The sequence below is a fragment of the Micrasema longulum genome, unplaced genomic scaffold, assembly GCF_059751315.1.
Source record: "Micrasema longulum isolate JH-2025_06_02 unplaced genomic scaffold, ASM5975131v1 h1tg000610l, whole genome shotgun sequence".
NCBI classification, from domain to species: Eukaryota; Metazoa; Arthropoda; class Insecta; order Trichoptera; family Brachycentridae; genus Micrasema; species Micrasema longulum.
Window position 1 is genome coordinate 106835 of NW_028277806.1, and position 26628 is coordinate 133462.

Here is a 26628-nt window from a genome sequence, read left to right on the forward strand (position 1 = left end):
AGAATTCTTTAACGTAGAAAATAAAAATAAATAGTTATAATTAGCATTCCTGGGGTTTAGTAAAGTTAGTAAGCCAAAGGCTGACGGCTAAACGAACATAAAGCAATCGAGCAAGTAGTGGCGAACTAACAATTTACGTATTCTACATGTGGTCCTTATTAAGGACTGCGCTCCGCAGGTACTTTGTTTAGAATGGTCCTGCTCGGGACCAATTGAAGTTAGGGGTCCTACATCGCCACAAATATGCTTATCGGTTTTTAACAGGAATGCAAAAATATAAGAGGTAAATCGGAACAACTAAGGGATATAATCATTAGCCGTGTGATATATAAATGATGACGTGATTCCTATTTCTAGCACAATTTGCGAACATTTAAAAATGGTCCCAAAACTAAAGATTTTCTGTTAGGTTTTTGAAAGATTGTTGAATAATCTTGGAATGACGAAATTTGATGTCCCTTTTCCGAAGTATTGTGAGTGAGGGGAAACTTTTTTTTTTTATGTTTCGGATCAACAAAGTGATCTACGATCAATTTGAAGTCATAAAGTTGTTTTATCGGCAGGACATAAAATAATTTAAAATATTGGATTTCACCCATATCTAGATCTCTAGATCTATAGGTAGATCTCTAGATAAACACAGTGTGGAATGAAGATGGATTGGCATGGGTTAGTTCAAAGTTTTATGTGTTGATCGTATTATTTTATTTTTTATTAAAATTTTTCATTGATAAACCCTTACGGGTTACATACATTTAACAAAATATTTTTACTTTTAAAATTTACATTCTACTGTTAATAATAATATTTTTAACATCTTTTGTAAAGGTTGTCTGAGTCTTTTGTTTAGTTTTGTCTGGTAGTTCATAGTATAATTTCAGTACACGGTTTATTAGTCTCGATTGTCCTTTTCTCGTTTTAAAAGGTTGTATATGATATTTTTCTGATATTCTCGTATTGTGTTCTCGTATGTTTACTACAGTTTTTTTCAAGTTTTAATTCTTCGTCTACAATTACAACAGTGACTAATTTATGAATAAATTTAAGGATTCTAGTTTAAAAAGTTAAGTTACATTTAATTGTTTAGTTTGTTTAAAAAGTTCTGTAGTTGCTGTTAGATAGGGTAGGTCATATACTTACTTTGATACGAGTATTATATATTGCTGTCTTTGTAGTCTGTTTATATCGTTTTGATTTCCTATTCCCCATAGTAGTTGATATAAAATATTTTAGTTTTTACATAGGCTTCATACTTCATACATTATTTCTATTGTTAGTCCTTAGTATTTAACATGTTCAATTTCAGTTAGTCGTTCATTATTTTTGTCCTTGTTTGTCTTTGCTACATAGTTTTATGTTAGTTTTGTTCAATTTCTTGTGTACCTATATGTTCCTTAATATATCCGCTGTAATTGGCTTAGATCGTACATATCACAGTAAAAAAATATGTTTTGCCTCACGGATTACGGTATTCGGTACAATCCCCCTTCGCAACAATTTATCCTATGCTGGTTTTTCCTTGACCCATATTCTAAATCTTCCGAATTTTAATGATTTTTTATGCTTAATTACGTTAGATTATAACTAAACACTCAAAGCTGCGATTTTAGAACGTAGTACATAAATATAGTTCTATGGGTGTTCCAGTAAAAATCGATTAGGTTGAAAAAATGTTTTAAAAAATGCTTTTCCTTAATTTTTTTTTTTTTACAATAAATTTCTAGGTTTATATAAAATATTAAATTTCATTTAAGCTCCCTTGCGTTTATTTTTAAAATTGTTAGAATGTATAAATATTTTAATATTATGTTTGTTACTATTTTGATTATTTTGTTGTAATTCTAGTTATTGAGTTTTATCTTCCTTTATATATTTTGCTGTAAGTTTCTCTTTTCTGTTAAATAGGCGCTATCAGGTTTTTGGTGGATTTTTTATGTTAGTGCCTATTTTAATTTATGTTGGAATTTTGTTGGTTTAGTTATATGTTTATTATTACAATTATTATTTTATATTATTTAGGTACATGTATTGTTATGGGTGCATTTAATTAAGGAATGCGATTTTCAAAAATGTAATGACTGTCAGTTAATATTATTTTATTATTACCAAAAAAAATCAGGAAAAAGAAATTAATGATTAGAAACTAATATGAATTTAAGCAAATAATCTGATTGGGATCCATAAAAAAACGAATGTTGTTTGTTAACAAGTTTTTTTCATACACAAAAAAATATAATCTTTACAATTTTTTTGTATACGTATTCTTAGCAAATGCAGCCTTGGTGAACGATAGATTTATTATATTTATAAATATATTTACGCTCCTACCTTTTTTTCTACTAAATAAATTGAAAATTTTAAGTGCTATAAATATGCTTACGGCAAAAATCTACATTTCGCTAAAAGCCGCACGTAAATCGGTCCTGTAGTTATTCAGTGTATCGTGAGACACATACGAACATTGCCTTTTATATTTATAGATTGGTATAGGTGACGCGAGAGAGGCGCAAAAGTTAATCCTCGATAGCCAGAGAGCGCACGAACTAATCCAAGATAGTCCAACAAGGTCAGCCAACACACACTTTATTAAGGACACTTACTGCCACCTTATATACAATGGAAATCAACTTACCTGTTTGAAGTGTTCCCCCTCGCTCCACCAGATATTATATACGGGAATGATGCGGATGTTTAGTTCTTTCTTAATTCGGCTTTGTGTATCAGGGTTATCAGATATTGGATGCGGTGATGATAACAATGCTATTGACACTTGTATATGAAGACAGCGGTAGGCATATAATTTTTCAGTTTTTCATGCGGATCACAGAAGATATATTCTTTTGTTTTTCAAGAAAAATTCAGCAGTCAGTTTAATATTTGAATGTGGAATTTTTTAATTGTTGCAATGCGGTAGGTACTACTGGGCCGCTCAGGTTCCTACTTCTCAGAGCAAAGCCGACAACCAAAACATATAAATGGCAGTAAACATTCACGCGTAACCCAGGTGTGTACAAAATATTCAACTTGTCTTGTCGGCAATCTTACCCGCAGCTCATATTGTCAATGTGGAGAGTAATTATTGTTTTACAGGCCACTTATTCTTTTTTTACGATACACGGTGAGACTATTTACATGCCAACCTCATTTACCGGTTTCCGTTTGGACCGGTGAAGATTTGAAAGCCCTACAAAGGTGCAGTGCCTCACAGAATATTGGATTAGCTATTTCTCATTTACAGCAGCGGTAAATAACTCAATTAAAACTGGAATACGGAATTATTTCTGCCTCATATGAGAATTCAATTATGAATAAGGAACTTCACTTGCATAGATACCCCTTAAGGCACTTACATATGTATGTACCCACGAAGCCTAATTCGACTAACAATATAAATTACTTTGTAAACGAAAGGAATGTGCTGGCTTTTCAACAAGCGAAATATACATAACTATGGAACTAGAAATATAAATAGGATAAATCTAACTCTTAAGAAAAAAAAACCCGAAATAAACTAATAAAAAAATAAATTACATACCTGTTTTTACTAGAGATGTGAAGAAGTCTCAAATGCTGCTTGCATCTGATTTTTTAAATTATGTTTCAACGATTTTCCATTGTGCGATTTGTTGTACATATATGTATTTAAAAATACCGTATTTTTTGTTTGAAAAAAGTTCCGTGGACTCAGTATCACCTCTGTTCAATGTACTTCAAAGTCCTAACGCTCTTTTATACCTGCGTGAAAAATTTCAACGCTTATCAGTTCTTGGTTTACCTCTTCGTTCTAATTCTCAAGGCACTCTCTTAATACCCATCCACAATTCCTCTTTCTTCTCTAACTCATATAGCGTCCATGCGGCTCGACTGTGGAATCATCTCCCATCCACCATAAACATTATCTCTGTTTAAATCACGTCTGAAGAAACATCCCTTTCTCTTCCTTAATCTCTCCTCCTTTCCCTTTTCCTCTTTTTTCCTTTTTCCCATTGAGTATAGTTTTGATTTAAGGTAATTTATAAACAAATACGTTTATTTATATTTTTATGTATCTTTAGCGTTTTCATATTTCTTTTCTATTAAATATGTTCTGTAACTTGAATTATAAAAATAAAACTTTTATATTATTGGTTGGTTGGAAGAAATTGTCGTTTGGCAACAACCCCGCCAATGTACAAATAACATTAAATACAAAAAGTTAAAATAGTAAGTATTCAAATTAAAACAAGTGATAATTTAGCAATGGGGTAAACCATTTTTTGGCCTCGTGGTGTAATGGTCAGCGCGTTTGCCTACCACGCAAGAGGTCTCGGGTTCGATTCCCGACATGGTTGACATAAAATATTTATTTACAAGGGTGTTTTCACAATATAATATTTTAGTCCCTGGACTGGTAACTAAAGCGTAAGACTGATCATCTTACCTCAATGTAACAAGAAAATGATGTAGATACGCTGCGAAAGGTGTACAAATGCAGTGCCCTATGCACCATTAGGTGCGGAAAGGGGATGATAATGATGATTTTTTTATTTGAGTGTTTCAAGTAGCCATTTTAAATGCAAAAATAAAATAGCCATGGAAAAAATAACGTTACAAAATCGAAAGTAAATATTCCGTTTTCATGAAAATGGCCGGCTACTGATATTTTTGCTGATGCTAAATATTTTTGTAGCATGTTTTGAAAGGAAAAAGTAATTAACAATCTTTATATTATCATTACATTACAATTTACCCTGTAAACACCTTTGAAACTTGTATTTTTTCCGTTAAATTTGCAAAATATACTTTTCCTCTATTTGTAGACTTATTTATTTTATTTATTATCATATTATATTACATACACAAAATTATAATTTATACAAAATGGCTTTGACTATCTAACTAGGGTTATTTACCCCGTTCTAAGACAGTCAAAAAATTATAAAAAACAGTAATCAATATAAAGAAACAGTTATAAAGATAGAGGACAAAGTGAAAAACATAGTAAAAAATGGAGTAAAAACATAGTAAAAACAATGCAATAAATGTAGTGAAAACATAGTAAAAAACATAAAAATATATTAATATAGATATAAAAATATTTAAAAACTCAGAAATGCGAAATAAAAACAGAATACATACTAAGAAACATATTTAAAGTCATAGTAAAAAAATTTATGTAAATTGATGTATGGGCAAAAAGCATATTTAAAAAAACATAGCAAAATACCGAGTAGAAAGAAAAAAAAAAGTAAAAGATGTATTAAAAAAAAATACATAGTAAAAACAAATTAAAGTGTCACAAGGATCTTAAAAAATTAAATCAGTAAAAAAATAAAAATATATACATATAAACAATTCAAATTAAAACATGTGTTGGCCATCTAACAGCCACCATCAACCCCTCAGACTCTCAGCGACCAATTTCTCTGAGAAAAGTAGTCAGCGACCTCTTTAGCTTGTGGTTTTCGTAACGTTTCCATGGCTCTGGCATTATATTATATAGCTTTTGTCCTATGAAGGAGTATTGCCTCTGCGCTAAAAAGGTTCTAACTATTTTGTTTATTCTTTCCATACTCCTCTTTATTCACACCAAAACGACGCATAAAGTACTGCAATTGAAAAAAAACGTGTATGGAACGATAGTATAAAAAGATTAGTTATAAAATTTGGGCGCAATTAAGAATTCAGTTCTGTGTGATTTAAGACCAGAACCCCAAACGACTGTTTTTGACTCGATGATTACTCCCAGATAAAATTCCTGAAAAAGGGAGTCAGATGGAGATTAGTCCGTCTCATGATCCAGAGGTAAACGTGTTTGCCTTCGATGCTTGAAGTCTGGGGTTGATTCCAGCCAAGGTCGATGCGAGTTGTTTATTCGTTGTATTAAAAGAATGTTACAGTTTTAGTTATTCACTAAGTCTAGAGACTTTATTTTTTTTTAAACAGGTTTGTTTTACACGCACAAATAAATATATTATTATATATAGGATTAATTTTATCATTTTTTGTTATGTATATATGTATGTAATTTTTTTTCATATTTTTGATCAGTATGTGTTAAAGGCAATTTATGCCGTTTAAAATATTTTTTCAGCTATTTTTTTATTTTTTAAAGATCTTCAGTTTGAAAAATGATTTTCGGAAGATCATTGAACAATCTTAAATGTGTAGTTTTTCATTGCAATGTTTTATGGGACAAAGTAAAAATGCACATTTTTTTTGCTATTTTTCATTAAATTATACCCTCAGCTGTTAAAGAGTCCCCGAGGATTCTGTCAGCTGTGCATAAAGGCAAGTTATTATAATTATTCCTAAGGAATACAAACTCTATGCAGATTAGGGAGGGGGGAGGAGGGTGTATGGATGTGGAGGTCTACAACCTTAATAATTTTGTCTAAGGGAAGAGACCATTGCAGGAGACTGCTGCGAGACATTTCGTAGATTTAAATATAGTTTTATAAGACGTGTTGTCCAGATGTTTGTTGAAATTTATGTTTATGTAAAAAAAATATATTTGCAGTATACTTTAGCATGCTTCCACTTTCTATTATGTTGTGTCCCAACTCAACACAGGGCTTTTGGCCATATATGTATAGTTATTATTATTATTTTTTTTATGTATCTTTATATGAATAAATAAAGGAATAAAAATGTAAGTTATTTACATACCGCAATAAGGAAACGTGATGACCGTCAATTATTGACGTGATGTTATGTGATTTGGATTATTATCATTTTTTTTTAAATTTTGTTTATTCAGAAAAACAACAGCAATACAACAAAATATACACAACATTATAAAAAAAACATAAAAAAAGCCAAATCAGTTTTCCACATAAATACAATTATAAAAAATCAGTTTAGTAAGATATTAATTCATATAAGTGCATGAGTGCGAGTTTTTTTGCTGTGCAAGGATGCGTGTGTAAAAAAGTGGAGTGTGGTTTTGGTAGGTGTGTGAATATGTGTGTGATTGTATATGGGTGTGAGGGTAGGTTTATGGACAGGGTGAGTGTGTGTTTGATATGAGTGAACAGAAACAACTTAAATTTATAATGTAAATAATTTGAAAATAATTTGAAAGATTAATTAGGGTTTACTGACGACCTTCAAAATATTAACCTCATAATCATGCAATTACGCAGTTCCCTTTTAAGTGTTTTTTATCTGTTGATTGGTTTAAAAAAAAACAATATTCAATATTTGTTTTTCAGAAATCATAATTGACAGAAATCACACTCACGAAGGTTTGGACATTAAAAGTAATCAATATACCTAAACAATAGTTAAACTCATTAAAATATAATTATATCAATTCATTAGTTAACCCGATTTTTTTTTATGATCCTTGAGACAATTTTTTTAAAATTTAATTTACTTAAAATATAATTTTGAGTTCTCTATCCTTACCTCTTTTTTTTGTATAAATACACTGAACTCCTTAATAAAGTGACCAGTCTCGAAGATGCCGCGAAAGGGATGAAACCGGTCACTGGATATTTTAAATTTGTGGATAAAAGTATTACTCGTCTTTTATTTCTAAAATAAATTGATGTATTCTTTTGGAAAAACAACAAAAGATTTGCAAACAATTCACATAGTAATAGTAATGTATGAGTCCAATTAAAGTTTTTTGCAACTATATAAAACTTTTTGTAAACAAACTAATGATTAAAAGATATATGAACGAGTTAGAAAATAATAAATACGTTCCCAAGGCGTTAGGACTGATGCAAAGGATCAACGATAATATAGTTTATTAACGACAAAATCAAGAAAGGAGCTCTGTGCTGATTTGAACATGTAGAACGAATGGACAGCGAAAGAACGGCTAAGAATATTTACAATGCTAACGTTGATGGATGCAGAAATAGAGGAAGACCGAGAAAAACATGGCATGACGAAATCCAACATATACTTGAAGATGGACATGTCAAAAGTTGGAATAATCGGCGCGCGTGCATAAGAAGATGTAGAGGAACCGGGATCTGTATGCAAAGATAGTGTGTTGTGGCGTTTTATCCTCTCTGCCTATCCTTACGAGGAAACGGCGTGATGGTTTGTTGTTGTTGAATAACAACAATTCCTATAATCTAATTAATTATTGTGGGTTAAGTGCAGTCTGCCTAACTAGGCACAACTAGTTATAAGGCTGACATTGATTACTTGTTATAATAGACAAAATACCAAAATAACTGTTTTAAATCCATAAAATACGACGCCGACGGGCATTGGCGTCGCGACGCGATGGATACTTTTGTTACTGGATCAGAAATCTCACAAACACCATAAAATGTTATGTTTTCTATTTAGCTTTGACAAATTCATCTAAAAATTTACCGTTTTATACCGGCAGACTAAAAGAAAATTGTTAAGTCGCGCGAGTCTTGTGTTGTTTCTCGTCCAATGTTAAAAGGCTTAAGGCGGGCTTTCCTAAACAATGTTCCACGTAACACTAGTATCCTACGGAGCCTTAATAGATGTACCAGAAAATAATATTTTTTTTACGAAAACAACTCTTTTACACTATTTTCCCAAAATAAGTAAGGACGATATCCGAGTTCGGAATCCATTTTCCGTGACAGATAAAGTAGGCTTAAGCGAATATAATTGATTTGATGAGTGACTGATTTGAAACGAAAATACAAAGATTAAATGATATCAGGACAAGTTTGTTAAAAGGGTACAACTTGTTTATATGAAGTAGGATTTTCTAATTATGCGTAACAGAGTCAAAGTGCAGAAACAAGCTCGATGCCACAGCAGATATTTTATGTAAGAATGCTTACCTAGTGCTTGATGACAAAAAGATTTACGATTCCAGAAAAATCATCCGAGTTATCGAAAGTTTTTTTTTTTTTGAAAGAAACTTATATTTTTGTGAATTGTTATAATTCCCCATCATCATCATTCCCTTTCCGCATCTAATGATACATAGATACTGTTTTTTAATTGTTTTTTATTGTTAACTTTTTTAATTTTTTATTTTTATTCACTTTTCACGCTCATGAGGCTTTTACATACATGAAAATTATATAAAATATGAGTAAATAAACAACATAAAATTTAAAAAATACAATATAAAGGAACAAAGGATAAAACAGTGTTTAGAAGTAAAGTTGGTATAAAAAAAAGAAGATGAGTATATAAACAACATAAATTGAAAAAAAATACAATGTAAAGAAATAAAAGATATGAACAGTGTTAAGAAGTACAGTTGGTATAAAAATAAAAATAAAAAGATGAGTGTATTAACAAAATAAATTTAAAAAAATATATATAAAGTAATAAAATATAGAACTGTGTTCAGAAGTATAGTTGGTTTTAAAAAAAAAGTATGTATAATAATATATTTTTATTTTTTATTTTTAAATAAGCTAAAGAAATGCAGTTAATGGTTTAAAGCAGCTAGGAACATAATGTTATAAAATACAATATAAACAGAATATATTAAGTTCTATTTGATATGGAACATATACATTGATATTTAAAATTTACAAGACTCACGTAAAAATTCTACTCGTCGATGCGTTTTGTAGCTGCAAGACGTTTCGTGATGTTAGCTATTATATTATATTAATCATATTATGTAAATGTTATCAACTACCAAATATCAAAATTTAGTAAATACATTGATTACCTTAATATGTAAATAAATATTTTTAATTTACATATCTTTGAGTCTCAACTTATCACGGAATTTTCTAACAAGTCGAGACATAAAAAAACATATAATTGTGTCTATGTAAATTTGTGTATTTTGTGCATTAAATAAATAAATAAAAAAATAATTTAATCCCAGTCAGTAAAGAATTCCCTTCCCTCTTTTCTCTATCCAATGAAGTGGATATCATGTACTTTTGGGTTACTTTCTTTCAGCACAAAGATGCTAAGGCTATCATATTACAGAGAGATCCTTCTGGCAGCTTTTCTCGTTCGGCAACGAGCAAATTTTTCATGTATCTGGGCATCGCCAAGGAGACTTATGTCCTCAGATGCGGTGTGCGGCATGTGGTGGGCAAGCTGTTGACCTTTTCAGGAATTTAACCCAGGATTTCAAGTATACTAGGCGAATACGCCAACCGCACATATCTTTACATTACATATATATTTCTCTATTCTATACATTTATGGTCATTCAAATATGTCAAAAATTTAACATTTATTTATTTCCGTATCTACTGTAATTCAAAAGCGGAGAGTTTCTTTTTTTATAATTGTCAGTATCCTAAAGTACCCCTGTACTTTTTCTGCTTGTAATCAGAATTACACAGAAAATTTGGTTTTTAGTTTGATAGCGGTTTTTGGCTGGTTTGTTTGTTTTGGGGCGAATTGTTTGAATTGGTGTCATTATAAATAATATTTAAGCCGAGTTTGAAATTTTTCACAAAAATTAAACCAATATCATTAAATAAACGAACTTGAAATTTGTAGACTTGCCATCACTTGGAGACCTCTAATTGGAAACCTCTACTATATTATATATTTTTGAAATTAACGTAAAATAATTTAACAAAGTTTGAGTATGTCCAAATTCTTGCAGGCTGGCTGGATTTCCTCTCTAGAAAGTTATTCATATTTAAATTTATTATAACAAAAATGGAAAACATTTTTGAGAAGAGAATATGGAAGTCTAGCCATTTACAGGGCCTATGACCTGTCATTGGCTGGTTTAAGTGACCATTTTACACACTGTGTATCATTTTTACCATTCTGCCCATGTTTGAACATCCACATTTCCTCAATTCTTCCATCTGTTGACTTTTGTGAAGTAAAAGAGCTGAAACCTTTATCATGTGGGTAGGATTCATCCGGCTGAACCAAATCACCTACAAGGCAACGCTTGAAAACAATTTTCCAATTTTTATACTTCTTCTTTTGCCCTTATCGTTTTCGGTAAGAGCAGGTATGAAGGTCATAAAAACGTATATAAGATGTTGTTTTAAATAAAATATTACAACCAGAATTACCTTCTATAAAAAAATATTTAAAAATTCTGTAAAAAAAGGTTTCACTAAAGTATTTTCATAAATTTTATTTTTTTAAAGTATTACCGAAGGCATGATTTTACGTAGAAATAAATAAAAATAAAGTCACAAAAATATATGTGATTTAAAATGCTTGTATTTCTTTTCGAAGCAAAAAAAATAAAATTTAGCTTAAGCCACTTTCATGTTATTTAATTTATTATCTTCAAATTATTACAACAAATTTTATTTCAATACTTAGTCTTTATTAAGATCCCAGATACCTGAGTAGAGTGTAAATTTGAAATGGCGTAATCTGTCGGTCAAAAAGTAATTATATTTTTGTTACAAAAAACTTTTAAGTACATTTTTCAACAGAAATACTTTTAAAAAATATTGTTTCTATCTAATTCATGTTTTTGTGTCAACATTGTATGATTTTCCTAATTTTGCGTTCGTTTTACCAAACTACAGCCTTAAGGACCTGGGGATTAGTGATTATTTACATGGAACGGCGTCATCTATTTTATTTTTAATCTAGGATTTTGTAGGGTCCTTTTATTTGCATACGAACTAGGTCACATTCTGACGAACAACTATGTTTTAATTAAGTTAAGTCCCTCGGATCCTTATCAAAAATAAGCTTACGAAATAACATGAGGTTCGGTAGGCTCACGCCTACCAAAAAGGATTCAAAATTTTGCTTAGTAAAATACATCAATAATAATTTGTCCAGTTTTAGTTTACTTTACCTTTTTAGCTTTTAACTCAATTATATATACTATACTAAAATATGTTTGTAGATTGAATCCAAGTCTTTCTTGGATGCTGTAATGCAAATATGTGTCAAGCTACAAAATCGAAAAAAAATATTTAAAGTCAGCCAAAAGTGATATTCTTATTTTAAAAAAATTGTTCAACGAGTTTAAAGTTGAAAATTCTCTGTAATACCTCGACGTGTTAACCAAAAACTACGCAACTTAATTTTTAAAAATGTAACACTGCTTTAAGAATAGATATACTATCGCCTGGTAACAGAGGACTCATGGATTTCTACAAAACGCCAATATCACATATGCATAAAATGCGCCAAAAAGTGAAAGGAAATTTCACAGAAAGAAGAGCTCTAAATGCGTATGGAGAGAGGACCAGGGCGTATATTCTCCCCCGCATAGTAAATAGACTCCCGGACGAAATAAAGAATAGTTATATAAATAAAAAGAAAGTAAAGCTGGTTTTAAAAATCGTTTTCTTAAATTCTTAGTTTAGTGGGTAAAAAAAAGAGGGGAAACCAAACAATTTTAAACAGTGTCAAAAAAAGTGTTTGTTTATTATTTTTTATATAATTTGGTATCAAAACGACTTGATTTACTTGTATTTCATTTTTTCAAACTTTTATTTTATTGATATATTTAAGATTTTTTATATTTTTGTATAAAAATTATTATATTGTGTTACCAAAATGTTTAAAGAGAGAAATCCCTGCAAAAAAACTGCTTGTGCAGTTTAGCGGGAATTAAAAAAATTGTTTAGAAGAATGCTTATGTGAAAAAAAAATTCAATAAAAAAATAATAAAAAGATGCTTAACGTATTGTTGCAAATTCAGATGGTTAATACGACAGCAATATTGCGAAAAATGTGTTCACCCCGCAAGAGACACTTTTTTTTACAAAATGAATGTAAGCAAATGTTTTTCAATATCGTTCACTAAAAAAATTACTTAAATTTTCTTTGACTACAAAATTAATACAATACTAACTACAGATTCCCTTAAAACTTCGTATAACTCCTACGTTCGAAGCCACATTGAATTTGGTTCTGTCGTCTGGAATCCTCAATATCTTACATACATAAATCAATTAGATTGAATCAAAAATAAATTCTTGAAAGTTCTCGTCCGTAAAGCACGTGTAACATTCGATATTCGATTTGTATGATGACTCTTCCTCTTTCCATAATTTCACTTATCTCACAAAACGAAGAACTGTTTCTGACTTGTGCTTCTTATTCAAGGTCTTGAATAATATAATTTAAAGTACTTATATCTTGGAAAACATCTATCTAAACTGCCCGACCAGATTTCCCAGACAAGTCCAACTTTTTTACAATCCTGTACCATCCAATAACTTCGCTCAGAATTCCTTCATTAACCGTAGATGCACAGAATATAACAAAATTTGTTCCTCCCTTGATATGTTTGAATCCAAACTTTCTTTTTTTTTTTACTTATTAGAACTATTTTAATCAAAATGTTTTACTGTAACGTTATTTTTCTGTCTTTATTCTTTATGGATATTTTAAAAGTAATGTCCTCAACAGGATCCCTTCTTTTTCTTATTTTATCCTCATATGTTCATATCCTTTTCATCCCTCCTAACGCTTTGGGAGAAAAATCGTTATTATTTAATTTAATTATCTCGTATGATATTCTTTAAATATTATAATTTACTGGTACATATTTTTATTTTTTCATCTGTTCATTAGTATGTCTACAAAAAGGTATTATATAGTCGTGAAAAACTTTAATTGAACATACACACTGTATTACAGTATGAATTGTTTATAAATTTACTGTTGTTTTTCCAAATAAAAAAATAAAAAAATAATTAGAAAAATTGTCGACAAGTTTTTTTTATTACCAACGGCAACTAACTTTTTGTAATCAGGGGATTCATAAGAAAGTAAATCCCAAAGTATTTTCAACGTCTTGTTTAGAACACGCAGCATTTTTCAAAATTTATTATATTTTTTTATCATAATTTTTCATCATCACAACAGGGTGTTCATTAAACCCTGTCACATCCGAAACCACGATGGTCAGTATGAGAAAGAAGACATATTGGCACATTAAATAATTTTTATAGAATGAATAAAATTTAAAAAAATAAAACATCAAAAAAAGCAAATGGTTGCTTATTTCTGCAGGGGAGAAACGAGAAGAGAGGAGGGGGGAGTCTGATACTGCGCCGCGCTCCCCTCACTTCACCCCTGCAGAAGTAAACAACCATTTGTTTATTTACATATTTAATTTTTAAAAATTTTCTTGGTTCTAAATATTTTTTTTAATATGCCAATATGTCTTCTTGCCCATACTGATCATTGTGGTTTTGGATGTGATAGGGTTTAAATAACACCTGTATACTATTTATAATTTCACACAAGAAAAAAAAAATAGGTTTTTTTTTTTCAAGAATTATTGTTTAGAACATTTTTGCATTATTGCAATAACAATGGTTTTAAAAGTGTTCAGCGAAAAGGTGTTATTTAACTTTTATTAAAAAAAAAGTAATTTTGGTTCCATTAAGTACTTTTAACGTATTAATCTTAACAGCCAAGCTTAATAATAAATAATATTTTTGAAAAATGTGCATGATGTTAACCATATATAATCTCATTTCGAGGTTGATCTGGCTTAACATATTTTTGCATAACACCATCCATTTCCGCTCTCCTGAACATTTTAGAAAATGACTGATGGTCCCTTCTGCCATTTGACTACCGACATTTTTATACTTTCGTAGATACATACTTTGTGTGATCATCATTATCAGTGTCTTTCATCTGTACCTGATGGTAGAACTTATCTTTAACATTTTAGAGTTCATTTATCATCTCAGAGGACATTTATTGAAATTGAACACTGTCTCCTTTTACATCCAACCCCAAAGAGAACGTCCCGACTAACCGATTTCTGGAGCAAAGGAATGATTTTAAGTTTTATATACTAAATATATATCGTAAATATATTAAAAATAACAAAATATTACATTTTAATTCGTAAATATAATAAAAAATCTCAATGAAATTAATGCGCGGTCCGTTCATAGAACGCATGGAACCATTGGTTTCCCTAAATTTAGACAAATAATATTTATAAAATAGCATGTTAAATAAATTAATTATCAGGCATAATATCTTACATTCAGATTACTATAAACAAATAATTTTATAAAAATAATCGCGACAAATTTCGGAGGAATTTTAATATCGCCTTATAAAAAATGTTATAAAGCAACATGACCTCCCGACACATCCATTTGCCAGCGCTGTCATGCGCGTACTGATCGCCTGGTCAGCGCGTACTAGCTACTGGCTGGCTGGGTATCGATTTAAAGAACGATCGCGATGGAAGCAAATTCGAAATTCCGTTCCAGCGCCGTAGTGAACGCTCAGTCCGGGCGCAGGCGCAGACTAAAATTCTCACTACGCAACGCAACGAAAGCAATCGAAACATACCAATACATTATTTTCCATGTAGTTTACATGCGATGCGAACATTGTGAACGCAATGCCGCGCCGCTGCCGCGCAGCACAGATGCGATTTTAGTATTTTGGCGCTGAACATAATATTATAATTATTATTTTGTGGTTGAGTAGGAATACAAAATAAAATTTAATTCAAACATTACATCAATATAATGTTGATTTGTTTTAAGAAAAAAGTTTATAATCTACCAACTACATACATATGTTGATTTTTCCAGTTCAAATAATGACCAATTCTTTTTCGTTGAAAAGTCATGTTCTAAATTCATGCCCTGAGTCCGTGCAAAAGAACTACCCCCAACGAAAGCCGGGCAGCTGCTGACGCAGCTATTGGGCGTCAGGGAGAAGTACAAGAAACTTTGCTGTTCGCGTGTGTGACGCATAAAAATTGTCTCTTTCCCTCCCAAATATACCCGTATTATCCAGAGCGAGACGTAACGAGTGTGCAAAATAATTATACATTGGGATTACTCTTTTACTACGAACGCAACATGCGACACATTGGTAAACTTTTTATTGTATTGGTGATATCTCCGATTTTTGACAAAACGCTTTTATGTTCCCAATAAGCATTAATTATTTAATAAAAAAATCATTATTACCGATACGTAAATGTATAATGAAGAAATAACGAAAATCTCAACCCATAATTCATTATATTAATGGAGATATTAAGGTTATTAGATGCAATGTGAACTAGCTACACATCACCGGGAAGGGAGAGTTAATAATCAAGTCACTCGTTTATCTACTTCGCATTAACTAGTTGTAAATAACTTCATCATACCCCTTATCCAAACCTGATGGTTCATAGGGCGCTGCATTAGTATGCCAGTTGCAGTGTATTTAAATTATTGTAACATAAAGTCAAAGTGATCAGTCTTACACTTCAGGAGTCAGTCCAGGGAAAATGAAATATTGCAGCGTAAAACCATATTTAAAACAAATATAAAAATAGGAACCAAATTTGAGACCTCAAGCATGGTAGGTGAACTTGTCCACCTCTACACTATAAGGCGGACTCAACTTTATTTGAATTGATTTTTCAGAATTTTTACTTGAAAGTGCCTATCGAGTTGAAAACACTCGTCTAAGATTCAGGTTCAATGTCACACAGAGAATTGTATTTTACACTTTTCACGACATAGACAGAACTCTGAGTACTCGCGTTTTACCAAAAACTCAGGAACTACGCAATTAATTGTGGTTAGGCCGATTGAAAATGAGTCACAGCGTAAATAAATTCCTATACCTGTCTCCTTTTCTCTCGCCCCCTTGAATCCTGTCCGTTTTGCACATTTGTAGTTCCAATAACTATTCAGTTGATTATTTTGCCACCTGGGGTCACTGTCCGCTTTGACCGCGATTGAAGTGCATGTTCGGTTTGGAGTTTTGCCGCTTAAGCAGAAAAATAAGAAAATCTACAAAAAAGGTCAGTCCATTCACTCCATTTCCTTGTGATCCATTTGCGCTGTGACATTTACAAAATTTAATATACCTACTGTCGAGAACCAGCTCACGAATCGCCAAATTGTCTTAGCGGAAAAGTGATTATGCACGTTCGGTCAATAATGAAAAAAACAGATTTGTATTACTTTTTTGCAACCAGTTTTTAATAAGCAAGGCAAAAAATAAGCAACTGCCATTAACAAAATAAAAAAAGTTGATAAGTTTTTTTTCATTATTAATAATTTTCTAATTCCCACCCAATGGAACATAAAGAACTACATTGGTAATCGTATTGCGGCCTATTTTTTTTTATTTGATATATTAATAAAAAAAAGTCTTACGTGTTGGGTACAGTCCAGGGACAATAAAATATTGCGGCAAAAATAACAAATTTAAATCAATATTTCATGTCGAGCTTAGTGGGATTTGAACCTAGAATATCAAGCGTGGAAAGCAAATGCGCTAATTACTACACTACAACGCAAACGTAACTCTAGTCAATTTCCGTTTTTATAATTTATACCTAAGACCTAAAAGTCATTGAGTTAAAAACCCTCTCCAGGATTCTAGTACTATTTTGAACTATGAATTGATAAAAAGAGGAAGCAAAGAAAACTTCCAGGACTGAGATGGAATCGATTGCACCGGATCAAAGCCTTTTCATATGAAAATTCTTTTTGGAACCCATCGAATTTTGAAATTTGCGGAGTGATGTGTGATAATAGGATTATTTTTCTGCCAAATTGTTTGATACGCTTCCACGTAAATTTACGTAAACTGATAACTAACAATATTTCAAACGAGAAATCAAAATATGGCTGTAGAACATTAGGGTAGAAGAAATAAAAAAAAATTATTTGAATGACATGTGAAATACATACAAAACATATTTTATTTTATTTTATGTTTATATTTATGTTTATTGTTATATTTATGTTTATTGTTATATTTTTGTTTATATTTATATTTATGTTCATGTTTATATGTTTATATGGTAGAATTGGCTCTGCACTTTATAGCCATTTTACTGGAATAAAAATTTAAATAAATAAATAATAAAACTCTGGAAGACTCTTAAATGACTGTTTTTTAAAAATATTTCATATTGTATATCATGTTGTAGTATTACGAGAATGATGCATAGCCACTCATTTCACTTGTTTGATTGCATTTAGACAACATTCAGGTAAGTTTAACAATTGTTTTTCCTCCAAGCTTCACTTCCATGCATTGGAGTTGGAAGCGAGTCTTCACATCATAACCACAACGGATTTGAGCGCTCCTATAACTTTTCTGCTTAACATTTTCTCACTTAACTCAAGAAGCAGTACTTTCTAACTCGGTATTTATAACTTTTCCGACACTTTGTAGTGTATGATGTGTTTATTCGATGTAAAACTCCGATAAAGTGCTGTTAAAAGTTAAACAACACTTTTATTTAAATACGGTACCTAACTAGTTATTTCTAACTCGACCGTACAAAATGAAACATAGCAAAAACATCACAAGTTTCAAAATGAAGGTACCTACTTGAACCAATATTTAGTACTGAAGTATATTATATTCAGATACTAGACAGGGTTTCTCAAACTATGTTCCGCGGAACACCAGTGATCCACTGAGTCGAATAGGTGTTCCGTAAAGAATTAGAGTAGTTCTATATGAATGAACTTCTGTCGCAACATTTTCTCAAAACAAATAAGGCCGGTTTCTTGGTTCAGAATCCACTTTCCGTGACAAACAAAGTATGCCTAAGTGATTATGAAAATACAATTGATTTGAGCGACTCTGATTTGAAACATAAATACAAAGATTAAATAATATCAGGACGAGTTTGTTAGAAGAGTACACCAATGTATCAAAACAAACTACCATTGTTTTACTTCTGTTCTCTACAACTTTTTTATGCGATGTGGGATTTTCTAATTAGGCTGCAACAGAGTCAAAGCGCAGAAACAGGCACAATGCCACAACAGATATATGTAAGAATTCAATTCACCAAGCGTCTGATATAAAAAAGATTTGCTATTCAAGAACTTAAAACCATCCAAATTATTGAGAGTATGTATGTAGGTCATATTTTTATGGAAACTGTTAAAATTACTAAATAAATAATAAATGTTTGAATAAAAAAAAATATTTTTGCTATTATGAATTATTCAACCTCAAAATAATCGAAGTGTTCCGTTGAAATGGGCAATTATCATGAATTTCTTTTATTAGCTATAATAATTTAGAAAATCACAAGATTATCGGTACTCTTCTTATTAAAATCTGTTAAGAAATAAGGGAGATATAAAGGATCAAAGTTTAGTTATTTGAATAAAGGTGAAAACAAACAATTCGTGACGTCATTAATTCTGACGTCATCGGATGCGAAGATAGTTTTTACGTAAAAATCTATGATTTTAGTAGAGCAATTGGAATGGGGTGACTTTGTAAAGATAAAAACAAACAAATATTGACGTCACAAAATATGACGTCATCGGATGCGGAGACAGATTTTACGTAAAAATCTATGATTTTAAATAGAGTAAGTAAAATGACTTCGATCAGTTTCGAACTTCAAAAAAGGGAAATTTAAATGAGAAAATATTATGTTGTGTGAGCGAAAATAAAATAAAAACTTGGTGATTAATGTCAACGCTTCGGAGAGGGGTTGCTCTGATACATCATGATTTTATGTGTTTGTTTTGAGAATTTTCCAATTATAAATTTCCAACAAAATTTCTACAAATATAATTGAAATATAAATCAAGTTTAAAATTTAAAAATAGTATGGTGATTAAAAAAAAAAACGTTTTTATTAAATATTTCTTAACTCATTCACCGCGGTGCTCACATACGTCTGTGAGCGCCTAAGACAGCACTACTATGCAGTTCTCACAGCATATGTGAGTAATTTATTATCAAAAAGGTTAGTAGCTGAAGTTTTCATAAAGTATAGAGTCTATATATTCATGGCCAGTTACAAAATTATTGTTTAAACTAATAGATAAAATATGTAAAATAAGTATTTCAACTAATAAATTAAATATGGAAAATTTAATTTAAATAATTGATACAGATGACATAATAACCTTGTTTTCTGATCAAATGAAATTATCAGTAATTAATGTATTGTCTATAATACTTTGTTAATTAGCTGTCATTATTATCGGATCAAAATGAAAAGTTATTGAGTCCATTTTATGAATAGTGGAAACTATTTTTCACAGCTTTGAAAAAAAATATTTTACCAAATGATTTAGAATCCATTACTTTTATTCTAGTAAAGCGATTCTTGTATCAGCTAATTTATTTCTTACGAAGACGTAAAACATACCTGGGAAATCAATATTGGCCATATTCAACAGTGTTCAACAAGATTTCACAAGAAATGCAATTGAAGTGTATGAGGTTCTTCTGCAAGCATTTCGTCACAACTATTTGATTTACTGGGACGAAACCTCACATTAATTTCGCTCATTTTTAAAAGAAAATATTTTAGGAGAAAATAATTTATAAATTTATTAAAACTCGTTCATATAAGTCATAATATTTTTTATTTACATTCTTAAATCCCGTTTGTTGAGCGTAAATTCCATCATCTCATTTTACTATCGCTTGTTTAACAAAATTTTCCTTCTGTTCTGGAAATACTGGCTAAAATGCTTTTAAGGATGTTTACTTTATATTATTCATTGTATAGTGTTCCAAAACATATTTTATAATGGTTGGAAGCAGCCCTTATTTTCATAAGAGCTATTTCTAGTAATTCAGCGAAATATATTTTGTAGGCCCTGTCTCAAAACTTTTATTGATAACTTCGAATCAAGTCGCTCGCAAAACATGTATGTAAAAAAAATCATAAATTTCTGCTCATTTTAGAAAACTTTTTATTATTCGTTAAAAAAAAATATGTACAATAATAATAATATATATAAATCGAGTTGTGGTCCTGTGGCTAGTGTGTTGGACTCACAGCCGAAAGGTCCGTGGATTGAATCCCACTCTACCCCAACTCGATTCCATTTTCTTATAGTGAGTTATTTACAACTCGTTAAAAATGCCCCTCAAAATGAAATATTTGGGTAAATCATAAGAACGCAAATATTTATTTTTTCTAAAAAAAAATAATATATATATTATAAAAATGGACACTCAGTGATACACAAAATTACTTTTATCATTAAATAAATATTTTAAAAACTAATACTTTATTCTATCACAGAATTATAAAATACAAACAGCTTCACGGTTCCACTACTAATTTCTTTAAATCTCACTTGAAATAATATTGGTATTTACAGCGTATTTGGTTTTACCATATAGGTAAAACAGTTAACATTTGTCAAAGGTTTCCAAGTTATTGAGAAAAATATGGACAGTGTATTTGCTGATCAAAGTCACCTTACGATTCAAATGTCGCTTCATTTTACTATTGGTACTGGCTTCAATGTTGGCGAGAGAGGGGAAAAAAGCATAGACAAAAATACGGGTTGTTTTAATTTCTATAAATGGTATTGCCAACATTAAACTAAATGGATGGTTTGGTGGATTGGTGTGATTTAATTCAATACCAACCGAATAAAATAGCTTTTCTGAATTTTGTAAACGAAATTTATGAATTAAATTTTTGATCATCAGGACTTTTATAAACACTTAAAGAGTCACAAATTACAAATGTGATAGAGAATACCTTAAATAAGAGAATATGGAATTCTAGGCATTTACAGGGCTTATGATCTGTCTTTGGCTGGTTTAAGTGGCCACTTTACACACTGTGTAACATTTGCCATTTTGCCTATGTTTGAAAATCCATATTTCTTCAATTCTTCCATTTGTTGATTTTAGTGAAGTTAAAGAGATGAAACCTTTATTGTTGTGAAGAGATTCACCTGACTGATTTATTTCACATACAAGAAAACGCCTGAAAACAATTTTCCAATTTTTAAACTTTTTCTTGGAAATATGAGTAATATGGAAATATGTGTAAAATGTGCAATAAAACATTAAAAAAAATAATTCATGTCAACCATGAAAGGAATCGAACCTGAGACCTTTTGCATGGTAGGAAAACGCACTAACCACTACATCACGAGTCCGAAATATTTTTAGGGAATCGAGAAATTCGAAATGTGAAAATGGAAGTCAACTACCTACATGCGGCAGGACGAATATAACATAATGTGTAAAGTGATCATTTAACCCACCCTATAACAGATCATAAGATCTCTTGAAACCTAGGCTAAATTCCATGTATTCAGCACCTTTATATGTTTTTAAAAAATATATCTTAGTTTTTTACACTTATTCCACATATAATATTTTATTAAAATTTAGGGCCTTACTTATAAATCGGGGATAAAGTTAAGCTTGAGAATAGTGGTAAAATAATGATAGTATAGCAAAAAGTAATACTTATTAACCTCCCATAGAGTTTAACTCGGTTTAAATCTGGTATAGCGGCCATGGAAACTTATACCTGCACATTCTGTTAATTAAGCACGCGATCTGTTAAAAGTCATATTTTTCGGTAATCAAAATGGATAGTTTATCAGATTTTTTCTCAATTAATTCAAACGATTTCGAAGTCCTCTGACCTTCCCATTGCGATTCAAGTGATTTTTAATAATTTGTTTCAATAATATCTGAAATGTTTGTATGTATTTTAATTAATTGTGATAAAAAACAAACACGAATAAACTAAAGAACTCGTTTGAATTTTTTTATTTATTTAACACTTTATATACATATACAATTTATAAACATATAAATTTTCTTCATGTTCTCCATTACACTGACATTAGTCTCCGTTTGACTTTGACGTTTGTTTGTTGTTGATATAAAAGTTACTGCGCACGCGCACATATCAGTGTTGACTGTTTTAAAAAATTAAGCATGAAATAACCTGTGAATTGTTATTCCAGGTAATAAATATTTTTAAAAGTGAGCTTTTTTTTATATCGGTTATAAATAGTTAAACCGGGTTTAGTTATTTCTTAATGTAAACCTGGTATAAGGAAATCTAATAAGTAAAGCCCTTAAAGTGAAATGGAAGATTTACAAAGTACAACAGGGATGGAGAATACCTTAAATAAGGGAAAATGGAAGTCTAGGCATTTACCTATCATTGGCTGGTTTAAGTGGCCACTTTACACACTGTGTAACATTCACAATTTTGCCTATGTTTGAACATCCATATTTCTTCAATTCTTCCGTTTGTTGATTTTAGTGAAGTTAAAGAGCTGAAACCTTTATTGTTGTGAAGATATTCATCTGACTGAATTCATTGTCTACGAACATTCGGACACACTCAAATATTGTAATGCAATGGAAGGCACTGCGAACGTAAATAAATCAATAAATATAAGTAAATCAATTTACGAATTATTTATTGATAGTAATTAGTAATGTATATTATTTAAAAAAAAACTAAGTAAGTGCCTTAGTACTGGATTATACCCACTAGAGTGAAAATCAATATTATTACCCAAGACGATAGTTTGATGAAAAGTAAAAATACGTAATTAAATATAAAAGGGTATGAACCGAAAAATTGAAAGCTCAAACTCAGAATTTAAGATAAAATATAGTGAATTTTTTTTTTGTTTTAATGCTTGTATTTCTTTTTTGAAAATAAAGTATTTTTCCACGACTTTCTTGATCAATCTTTAAATAATAAAACAAATTTTACTTTTACGTTTCGTTTTCATATGAGTACTAATGCACCATATTTAAGTCTAAATTTCAAAAAGCGTAATTTGCCGGTCAAAAAGTTAATATATTTCAATTACATAATTTTTTTATGTGTATTTTTTATAAAGTATTCCTTTGACATATTATTTGTCTAATGTTTATTTATCTTATTTTTTTAATAGCTCGATTTTTATAAAGAAAACGCCGTTATTAAATGGCTAAATCGTATTGTTTTATTAACATTTTATCAGACTACAGCCCTAAAGATACTGTTTTATAAGTCCCAAAAACTCAAAATTATCTGTGTATGTTGTTCAATATTCAATAATATCTGTGTGTTATATCTGTGTATATCAATAATTTATATACATAAACAAGGTAGTTAAATTCAGTGCTTGACGAGAAATGTTTTGATATTCTCAAAACATTGTTAATTATTGTCTTAAGTCCATTTTGTATTTCGTAACGTTGCTGGCTGCCACAGCCAAATGGCCGTTTTCAGTACGCGGGAAAATAATTACAACATCAATTCTGTATACGTACTATTTACATAAATTTATGTTCTTACAGGTAATTCTTAGTCATGATAACAAACGATAGATTAAAATGGTTTCTTAATATGTAAATTTAATTAAAATGTAGAGGCTGAATACAACAATTACGGCGTAAATGAAATAAAATCAGTAACTCAGAACCAGAAAAGAAATAAATCAAAAAGTTATGTATCACGCATCACCACTGATTATTTGTAAAACAAAGATGAACAGATATAAGAATTCAAGAAATAAGGATGCTCTTTAGGCAAAATGGTAAATGTTACACAACGTGTAAAATGGCCACATAAATCAGCCAATGACAAGCCATGAGCCCTGTAAATGCATAGACTACAATATTCCCTATGTTGCATTGAATTGTGTGAAATCTAGTGTGTGTAAATCCAGCTTGACGCTTGACTCACAAACGGAAGGTTCCGAGTTTGATTTCCGGTGAGACCACAAAAATTTTATGTGATTTTTTCAAGCTTGGGAGTTCTGTACAAAAATATTTACTGAAGCAATTGGGCTTCCTGGCCTATTGTGGTGCGAAAAAATCCAGCCCTTGGGAGTGAAATATTTGGAAAAGCTTAAAACATTTTTGATTAACGGTTATAAAACTCCTCTCTTAATACCCATCCAGATTCCTCTTTCTTCTCTGACTCATATAGTGTCCATGCGGCTCGATTGTGGAATCATCTTCCATCCACCATCAAAGATGTTACTATATTATCTCTGTTTAAATCACGTCTTAAAAATAATCTCCTTTCTCTTCTTTAATCTCTCCTCCTTTGCTTTTTCCTCTTTTTTCCTTTTTCCCATTGAGTAATAGTTTTGATTTAAGGCAATTTATAAACAAATACGTTTATTTCTATTTTTATATTTCTTTAGCTTTTTAATCTTTTTTTCTATTGAGGGGAGACCCTTAAGCCCACCATCCACCCGCAGCTCTTATAGAGTCCTGAGGGACTCTCTGTCAGCGGCGCATAGAGGAAAGTTATTATAAATATTCCTAAGGAATACAAACTCTATGCAGATTAAGGAGGGGGGAGGAGGACGTATGGACAGAGGCCAACACGTCGTCCCCACCCCTCTATTTTAAATTGAATTTTAAAAATAAAACTTTTATTTTATTGGTTGGTTGGAAGAAATTGCCATTTGGCAATAAACCCGCCAATGTACAAATAACATTATGTACAAAAAGTTAAATAAAAAATAAGTATAAAAAAAAGTGTTTTCAAGCGTTGCTTAGTAAGTCAAATAATTCACCTCAGAATGAACCTCACCCACATCAACAAAAGTTTAAACAATAAGATGGAAAATAAAAAATTGGACGTTTCATTGGCAGAATAGTGAATGTTACACAATGTGTAAAGTAGCCACGTAAACCAACGGGTCATAAAACCTGAAAATGCCTAGACATCCATATTTCCTTCTCCAAAATGTTTTGCTGTAATTAAAACTTAAGAATTTAAATAAATGAGCACAAAAAACATGCTCAAGAGCAAAAAAACATTTTCAAAACTGAAAAAAAAAAAATTTAAGGAATTTAAAAAGAATATATGAAAAGCAATAATACAAGTAATTAAGGTAAATTGAAAAAACTATATTAAAAATGATAACAATCCGTAAGACAAATTAAAAAAAAAGTAGTTTAAAAATCTAAAAACATGCTTAGAGTAATTAAAAGAATAATAAACTATATTTAAAGTAATGATTTAAAAAAAAAAAAAACATATTAAAAAACCGGGTTGTGGTCCCGTGGTAGTAATGTGGACTCACAGGCCAAAGGTCCGAGGTTCAAATCCCGTTCTACCACAACTCGATTTCCATTTTTCCAGCATAAGTTATTTACAACTTTTAGGAAATGGCCTGAAAATTTAAATATTTTTGTAAATTTATTTTCTCTTCTTTCTAAAAATTTTTTTTAAATAAATATATACATATTGAGAGAAGATTTTAAACTAACAAGAGTTGAAAAAATAAATATTAAAGTGATTTCAACAGAAACTAAAATTTTTAAAGAAATTTAATTAAAAAAACCATTCCAAAATATAAATATATGTGTAGATAAATTAGTTCTTCAAATCCCCAAAAACCCACTTAAGAAAACATAAGTAATAAATTAAATATGATACTCATAAAATAATTACTCGCATGAGGCGTCAAAATAAGGGAACCTTATTCTCGTATGTGTTTTTACGTTTCCAAAAGATATAGGATCTCGATATAAGACAAAGCTAGGGCGTACTATAGTGCCGTTATCCTTTGTAGCCTTCATCTATCGCAGGACATTCGTCCTCGGGGTCAGTTTGCGAAGAGTTATGGTATGGACCATGCGAATTGGCTTTATGGACGAGAGAGTTCCTTCGGATATTGGAAAAAAGGAACCGAAAGAGTAGGGAAAATAAGAAGGTCGTTGTCTGATTTACTAGTGTTGTCAGAAAGAAAATTATACTAGTCAATAGTTAAAAGTATACGACGAAATTTCTATTAAGTCGTTTAATAATAATTTATTTTATTTGCAGAGTTTTTTCTTAAGACACATAATTTAAAGGGTATGTTATGTATTGTAATGGTTTAATTGATTAATGAAGTATTACATTAATATTGGCGAAGTATTACTTAAAATAAGACACTTGACTCACGCACAGGAGGCTCCGGGTTTTATTTTCGATGAGAATAAAAATATAAAAAAAGTTTTTTTTATCAAACCTTAGTGTTCTGTGCTGTATTTATTTATTTTTATTTA

At 30.4% G+C, this 26628-nt stretch overlaps 1 long non-coding RNA gene across 1 annotated transcript in view; it reads right to left on the minus strand.

The window, feature by feature from the left end:
• Positions 1-26628, minus strand: part of LOC148280170 (uncharacterized) — a 66641-nt gene that overhangs the window by 635 nt on the left and 39378 nt on the right. The window contains exon 2 of the long non-coding RNA XR_015822679.1: positions 3536-3735. This is a non-coding gene — a long non-coding RNA (uncharacterized LOC148280170). The remainder of the gene's footprint in view (positions 1-3535; positions 3736-26628) is intronic.